This window comes from Akebia trifoliata, chromosome 2 (genome assembly GCF_017979445.1).
Source record: "Akebia trifoliata isolate Shusen 1 chromosome 2, ASM1797944v1, whole genome shotgun sequence".
Lineage (NCBI taxonomy): Eukaryota > Viridiplantae > Streptophyta > Magnoliopsida > Ranunculales > Lardizabalaceae > Akebia > Akebia trifoliata.
Window position 1 is genome coordinate 21822373 of NC_141376.1, and position 7424 is coordinate 21829796.

General features: G+C 36.0%; 1 long non-coding RNA gene across 1 annotated transcript; it reads right to left on the reverse strand.

Annotated features, from left to right (window-relative positions):
• Window positions 1–679: 679 nt before the first annotated feature.
• On the reverse strand, window positions 680–2431 carry LOC147409905 (uncharacterized). Its single transcript, XR_015183201.1, has 4 exons — window positions 2314–2431; window positions 1459–1535; window positions 1242–1330; window positions 680–852 (listed from the first exon to the last, which is right to left on the reverse strand). It is a non-coding gene; the product is annotated as an uncharacterized LOC147409905 (long non-coding RNA).
• Window positions 2432–7424: the final 4993 nt, after the last annotated feature.

Below are 7424 nucleotides of genomic sequence, written 5' to 3' on the forward strand. Positions count from 1 at the left end.
GGATGATCTCTGTGATGAGGGGATCATCCTGGCAAAAAATCATCCCATTCCAAAACTTCTAACCCCATCAAAATTGATTTACAAAAATTGGACGGTCTATAATTTTTCAACAAAAATTGGACGGTCTAGAAGTTTCATAATGAGCTGATTTTTGGCAAGGATGATCTCCTCACCATAGAGATCATCCTCACAAAAAATCAGCCCATTCCAAATATTTTTGCCCATATATGACAAAACGGTGTGTCGCAATGTGAGTCGCAATATGAGTCTTAGGAACGCGACCTATATATATATATATATATATATATATATATATATATGGGTGGGGTTCCCACGACCCCCCATTACGACTCACCGTTTGTCTTATATGGGCAAAAATGTTTGGAATGGGCTGATTTTTTGTGAGAATGATCTCTGTGATAAGGGGATCATCCTGGCAAAAAATCATCCCATTCCAAAATTCTAACCCCATCAAAAATGATTTACAAAAAATGGACGGTCCACGATTTTTCAACTTGTAAACATGGGGCTAGAGGTTTCATAATGAGCTGATTTTTGGCAGGATGGTCTCCTCACCATAGAGATCATCCTCACCAAAAATCAGCCCATTCCAAACATTTTTGCCCATATAAGACAAAAGGTGAGTCGTAATGGGGGTCTACGGAACCTGACCCTATTGCTGCCACTGTGGTAATCCTCCTACTTCACCTTCCCCCATTCGAAGAATCTCCTGTGCGTCTTCAATCTCCATTTTTCCATCTTCTTCTTCTTCTTCTTCGGCTTCCATTGGCTCTGACGGCTCAATGGTAGGTGTATCCATTCCGGTTACATGAGGCTCTATCATTTGTTTATCTGCCACCAAAAATTTTAGAGAAAAAACAGATTCAGAATTTGTTTGCATTGGGCCATATTTGTAGCCTAAGTCAAGTATGCATGGCCAGCCCAAAGGTTTTGTAGTAAGTAAGACTTTATGACCAGGGCAAAATACAACTTTAGTAAGGACACCACTTACGATTGATAGGCAATAATTATCCCAACATATGTTTGTAACAAAATACACCTTTATTTCTTAAGATGAAATAAACAAAGACGATGGAACCCCTCACTGGAAATGGTGTTGAACCTTACTCGTTCAATGTTAAGATGCGTAATAGGTAAATGAATCAAATTGGACAAGCAAAAACAATACCACACCCGAAATTTTGTTATGAACATAAAGGATCTTACTCATGACATCTTACGTTTGATCTTTCCAGATCTAGTCTTGCTTCAACAGCGGCAATATAAGGGTGGCATTCATTATCTTGGCCACAGCCACAGCATTACATATCTGCAAGAAAAATATGAATTGACGGCAAACTAATTCAGTAAATGTATTGTCCAATTGATATATGATGGGAGGAGAAACCTTCACATGAGATAATTCAATTTTTAATGGGTAGTATCAATAGAACATACAGCTATTCTTTGCTGATTTAGACCACCCTCAGCATGGATCAATACATAGCCAGTTGTTTCATTCTCCGAAGGAAGATCTGCATAGGACCCAAAAAAAAATCAATGGAAGAAATAAGAAAGCACAGATAAAGCTAATAATTGTGCTTTCACTGCTTCAGAACTTGAACACGCAAGAGTGCATGAAGAATCTTTCTATGATATTTACAACCTAAAACTTAAAATGATTTCTTCCAAAAAGGCCCATATCTATTTAGTTTACATTTTCTCCCTATTTGTACTCCCACTTGCAAAACCATATGAAAATGTAACTCGGTATAACGGTTTAATTTAGAAATCAAGAATTTTCAATTTGAATTCAACAAACTAAGAGCAGAATTTTCAATCTGTACAGCCACATAAATTTTTTTTTTTCTGAGGATGATCTCCTCAAACTAAGAACCCATTATACAGTTGGATTCCCTAACGTGATATCAATATCAGTCCCACTAGAAGGAGTTGAAACCGGGAGTATGAAGGGACAAGTTCACGCACGCAAACACCAAGGACTTGGTATTGAAATTAAGACAGACATTACTCTTATTTTTTTCTTCTTCTTCTTTTGACTGATAAATGACAGCTACACCAAATAAACCTAGCTTCAGGTAAAATTAAAAGCTATGATAACTTGCAAAGGTAAAATTACAAATGAAAATCCCTCTAGGCATTCATGTCAGCAAAAATAACATTAAAATTTTGATTGGAATTATATCAATTTGAAGATCATCAAATTACAAATGAAAATAAGTTTCAAGTTCAAACAACTACAAAAAAATAAGAAATAATAAACAAATCGATTTTCGTGAGTGAAAGAATTACCCTTTCGATCGAACTTGAGAGAGATTGGCGACGGCGACGGCGACGGCGAGAGAACCGTTCGGTCGTTCTCTCTGATGAAGGTTCCAAACCTTTTGAACAGACGGTCGTTCAAACCAGATCTTGAGAGAGAGAGAGCTGTAGAGAAGAGGGGCTTAGGTTACAGGAGCCTTCGAAGAGAAGAAGGGTTCTGTGAAGAAGAAAGAGGGGTTTGTTTAATGAAAAGGGATTTAGAAAATAAAAACGACTTTTGAGGGAGTCGGTTTTAATTAAATGCATTTTTATTTTAAAACCATAAAACAACAGTTGAACCGTTGGATGCATTTTGATCGAACGACTGGAAAAACTTGGCACGAAACTTGTTTAAGTTTAGGGCAGCCGAATCGCTCCCATATATATATATATATATGGGAGCGGTTCGGCGGCCCTAAAGTCTAACAAGCATCTTGCCAAGTTTTTTGGAGCGTTAGATCTCAACGCATTGGACGGTTCGGATTGAATAAACCAGCTGTAAAGTGTAAACTTACTTTTGCGTACTGAAATTTTCAAATTTATAAGTAAACCCCTAGAAATTAATCCCAAACCCCTCTATAGTTTTACTTTTAGCTCCCCACCACATTTCATTCTCTTTATCCTGTCCAAACTCTCGAACAACCATATCAGGCGAAGATCTCTCTCAGACGAAGGCGATGTCTTCGGTGAATGCGTCTCTCTTGAACTATTGATTGGCAGCAGTGGCAGAAATACCATATCTTTATCTCTATAGGTATCTCTTTCTCTCGTACTCTCTCTCTCTCTCTCTAAACCTTAACCCTAACTCTCCCTCTCTCTAAACCCTAGCTTTCTTTTGCTAAGACCATGGTAAAATAAGCTTTCTTAGCAAAGGAGGCAGCACAAAGAATGTCTCGAGCTTTTATGGGGTAGGTAGGAAATTTTAAGAACTTTTTTCATTCCTTATTTGTGTGAGAAGTACTGTCTTGAGTTTTCATGTGGCATTTCTTTTTGGTTTAAATGTGATTATTGCATACAATTGCTTTTGCTCTTTGATGGGTGGTCGATTGAAAAACATGGCATTGTTAAATGGTTCTCTTGAAACATAAGTATTGGCCAAGGCATGAACCGGTTATAAGATCTTTTTTGATTAATTTTACTTGGGTTATTTATTATTGATCCTCCACTCTTCTGGATGGGATTCTCAAATAAGTCCTCTGTGGCTTTGACTAAAGATAATTCCTTTTCAATGGTTTATGTTTTATTCAAAGAGACATTGAAAAGGGTTGTGCCTTTAGACTATTAAGGATAAATCTAACAAGTTATTGAACATGTATCCAATCTAATAAGCATTAGATTGGAATTGGATTTGATCCAAATCGTATTGAATTGATTTGAGATCAAATTATTATTTGGGTTGATTAGAATATGAAAAAAGAGATCCCACAAGAACTTGATCCAATAAGTTCTAGATCTACTCCTATACTATGCTTACCAAGCCATAGGTTGCTACAACCTTCTTTGCTCAAGCTTCATTTAAATTAGCAATCAAATAGCAGTTGGTGCAAGCATATTGCAGAGATGAAAAAAATAGGACCCCACACAAACATAAAATAATTTTTTTCAAAAAAAACTATCGAGAATCTCTAAACTCTTGTTTATTTTTTTAAGATTAATTTGTGTTGTTTTATTACTGATTTATTTATTTAATTGGGGTTTTTTTTTATAACTGTAGGATCCAAAAGAGGGGCACTAGTGGATGCAACTTGGAAATGATTATATGCTAGGGTACTGGCCTGCCTTCCTCTACTCATACTTAGATGATAATGCATCTACGATTGAGTGGGGAGGAGAGATGGAAACTCACAACCAGATGAACAACACACCTCAACTCAAATGGGTCCAATAATCTAAGGGTTCCTAAAGAAATTGGTACCTTCACTGAGCAATCCAACTGCCATGATGTTTAAAATGGCAATGATGGAGATTGGGGCATTTTCTTCTTAACATCCTTTTGAGGATTAAAATAGTATATTTTTAGAAGTTTCGACGCTTTATTTTTTATGTACTCTCTTAATAAAAAGTTGGAGAGAAGGTCAAATTTCTTAAGTCAATTGAAATAGGTCTTTGTTAGTACCCCTTTTATATGTATTTATTTGTTTGCTCCCATTTTTGAAGTGGTTTGTTCAGCTATCCATGGATGAATAAGGGTTTTATATTGAGTATTTAAGCAGACCTTTCATACAAAAGTAATTATGATGTATTCTAAACAAAGAGAGCCTTCTATTTTTTCTTTATTGTTTCCTAAAGAATGACTGAATTACTCATGAACAATGAAGCTCATTAATAAAATAGTTATATATGGTTACTTAATCCATTCTATTATCTCACATTGACGCTTGAGAGTTTATTTTCTCTCTAGTGAGACACTTGTAATAATCCTTGAGCAAGAAAAATGAAAGCCCTTTCTAGTACTTAGGTTGCAGACAACAATACAAAAGCATGGTATACCTTTTGGATTACCCATTGGGTGTTGGTTAGGATAAATAGATCATGGATTGCATATGATTCTAGCTTTTGATTACCAAATGATATAGGAGACAGGACTTCTGCAAATGTGAGTAGATGATGATACATTTAGTTATATGATCTGTTTTATGAAACAAGAGTGGTATCCACCAATAATGTTTCGCTGTAAATCTAAGTTGATTTATTCCATTTCTATTATCTATAAGATTTTTTGTTTTCCAAAGGTGGTCTTTATATGGAAAAAAAGGTTCAAAAAAATGGTTTTAGACACAGATTGAAAAAAAAAATGGTAGCCATCAGGTTGATGGTAATTACTCTCTAAACATCGAATGAAACTCATTGACCAGAATACATGATTTAATTCCTTTATTTCATCTATCTTTCTTCTTGGATATTCCATTTGCATGTCATAAAGTACCCAGTACCCAATCAAGCTCTTATTCCAAGTTCTAGAAGTCATGTATTAATTCCCTTATTTCATCCATCTTTCTTCCTGTATTCATCTCCTTAAACAAAGAGACCCATTTATGAAGAAATCAAAATGATGTTTCCATCAATAATTAGAACATTCATGGAATATTACGTGCTTATGAGTACACATTAGTTTAGAAGCTATAGAAATAGCGACATTTGTGATTATAAGAGGGTATATATGATCCAATCAAAATTGAGCAAACACTGCTTAAAAATATAAATCCATGTTTGTTCGAAGTAATGGTTATGGAGCCCCTTTCATTAGTTGCCGCCCACCACGAACACTACTACCACTGGCTTCTTGAGTTTCTTAGCTCTCACCGCCAACAGTAGGAAGTGCAGTTATTCTCTTCCTCACCATGATGTCAAGTTGTCAACTGCCCATATGCAGACAAAAAAAAAAAAAAAAGCAATAAAAAACATAAAGAAAGTATACAATGCAAGAAAATTGAAGGAAAAAAGCCAGATCCAATTCTTTCGACTAAATCCAAATATCAAATGTGCAACAAATTAGTTGCCATTGAATATCCTTTTCACATTTATCATTGGTTCAGTCCTGGGATGGATAAGTATTGAAATTAATAGTGCTCCTTCTCATTTTTGAGGGGCTTCATCTTGGATTGATGAGTACCAGCACCTAGATTTACATCATACAATCTTTTTTTATTTTTATTTTTTTAATCTCATTACAAAGGAATTATAACCATTTAAAACAACATAAAAAACACTGTAATTCTCCAATGGTATAATGAAATTAAAAAACAAACAAAAGAAAAAACTTTTTTAAAAAATCTTAGAGTTGAGACAGAAGATTTGGGGTTTGGAAAGAGAGAGAGAGAGAGGAGTATGTTTCTGCCGTCGATAAACAGTGCGAGAGAGAGATTGAAAGAGAGGAGCATGAGACATCCTTCGTGCTGCCTCCTTTGCTAAGAAAGCTTATTTTACCATGGTCTTAGCAAAAGAAAGCTAGGGTTTAGAGAGAGGGAGAGTTAGGGTTAAGGTTTAGAGAGAGGGAGAGTTAGGGTTAAGGTTTAGAGAGAGAGAGAGTACGAGAGAAAGAGATACCTATAGAGAGAAAGATATGGTATTTCTGCCACCGCTGCCAATCAATAGTTCAAGAGAGACGCATTCGCCGAAGACATCGCCTTCGTTTGAGAGAGATCTTCGCCTGATATGGTTGTTCGAGAGTTTGGACAGAGATAAAGAGAATGAAATGTGGTGGGGAGCTAAAAGTAAAACTATAGAGGGGCTTGGGTTTAATTTCTAGGGGTTTACTTATAAATTTGAAAATTTCAGTACGCAAAAGTAAGTTTAAACTTTACAGCTGGTTTATTCAATCCGAACCGTCCAATGCGTTGAGATCTAATGCTCCAAAAAACTTGGCAAGATGCTTGTTACACTTTAGGGCCGCCGAACCGCTCCCTATATATATATATATATATGGGAGCGGTTCAGCGGCCCCAAAGTCTTCCCACTTTCGTGCCTAAGTTTTATGACCGTTAGATTATAGTACATCCAACGGTTCAGCGGCGATTTTATACTTTTATTATAAAATGTCTTGTATTTATAATCGGATCCCTCAAAATTGTTTTATTCTATTTTAACTCCCTCAACCATCTGTCCTCTTCTTCTTCTTCGAATCACTCTCTCCTTCACAAAACCCCAACTGAACCCATCGGCGATTTCTCTCTCTCGAACGAGAGCAGCTCCCTCCCTCTCTCAGACATCCTCTCTCTCTCTCTCTCTCTATCTCTCTCTTCGAACGACAATAAACGCCGTTCAGATCGAACGACAGTAACATCTCGTCGTCTTGGAAGAGCTCTCAACCCTCTCTCGCTGTCGCAGTCGCCGTCCATCATCTTCGATCGAACGGGTATTTATTTAACTCTTGTTTTTTTAGGCGATAACAAATCGATTGGGTTTTTTTATTTTTTATATTTTGTTTTTGTTGTTCTTGAACTTGAATCGATTGGGTATTTTCTTTTTTCTTTTTTGTATTTGTTGTTCTTGAGAGAGAATCGATTGGGTTTTTTTTATTTTTATTTTTTTGTTTTTATTGTTCTTGATCTTGAATCGATTTTCACCCCACATTTTCACCCCACATTTTACCAATTGTAGTT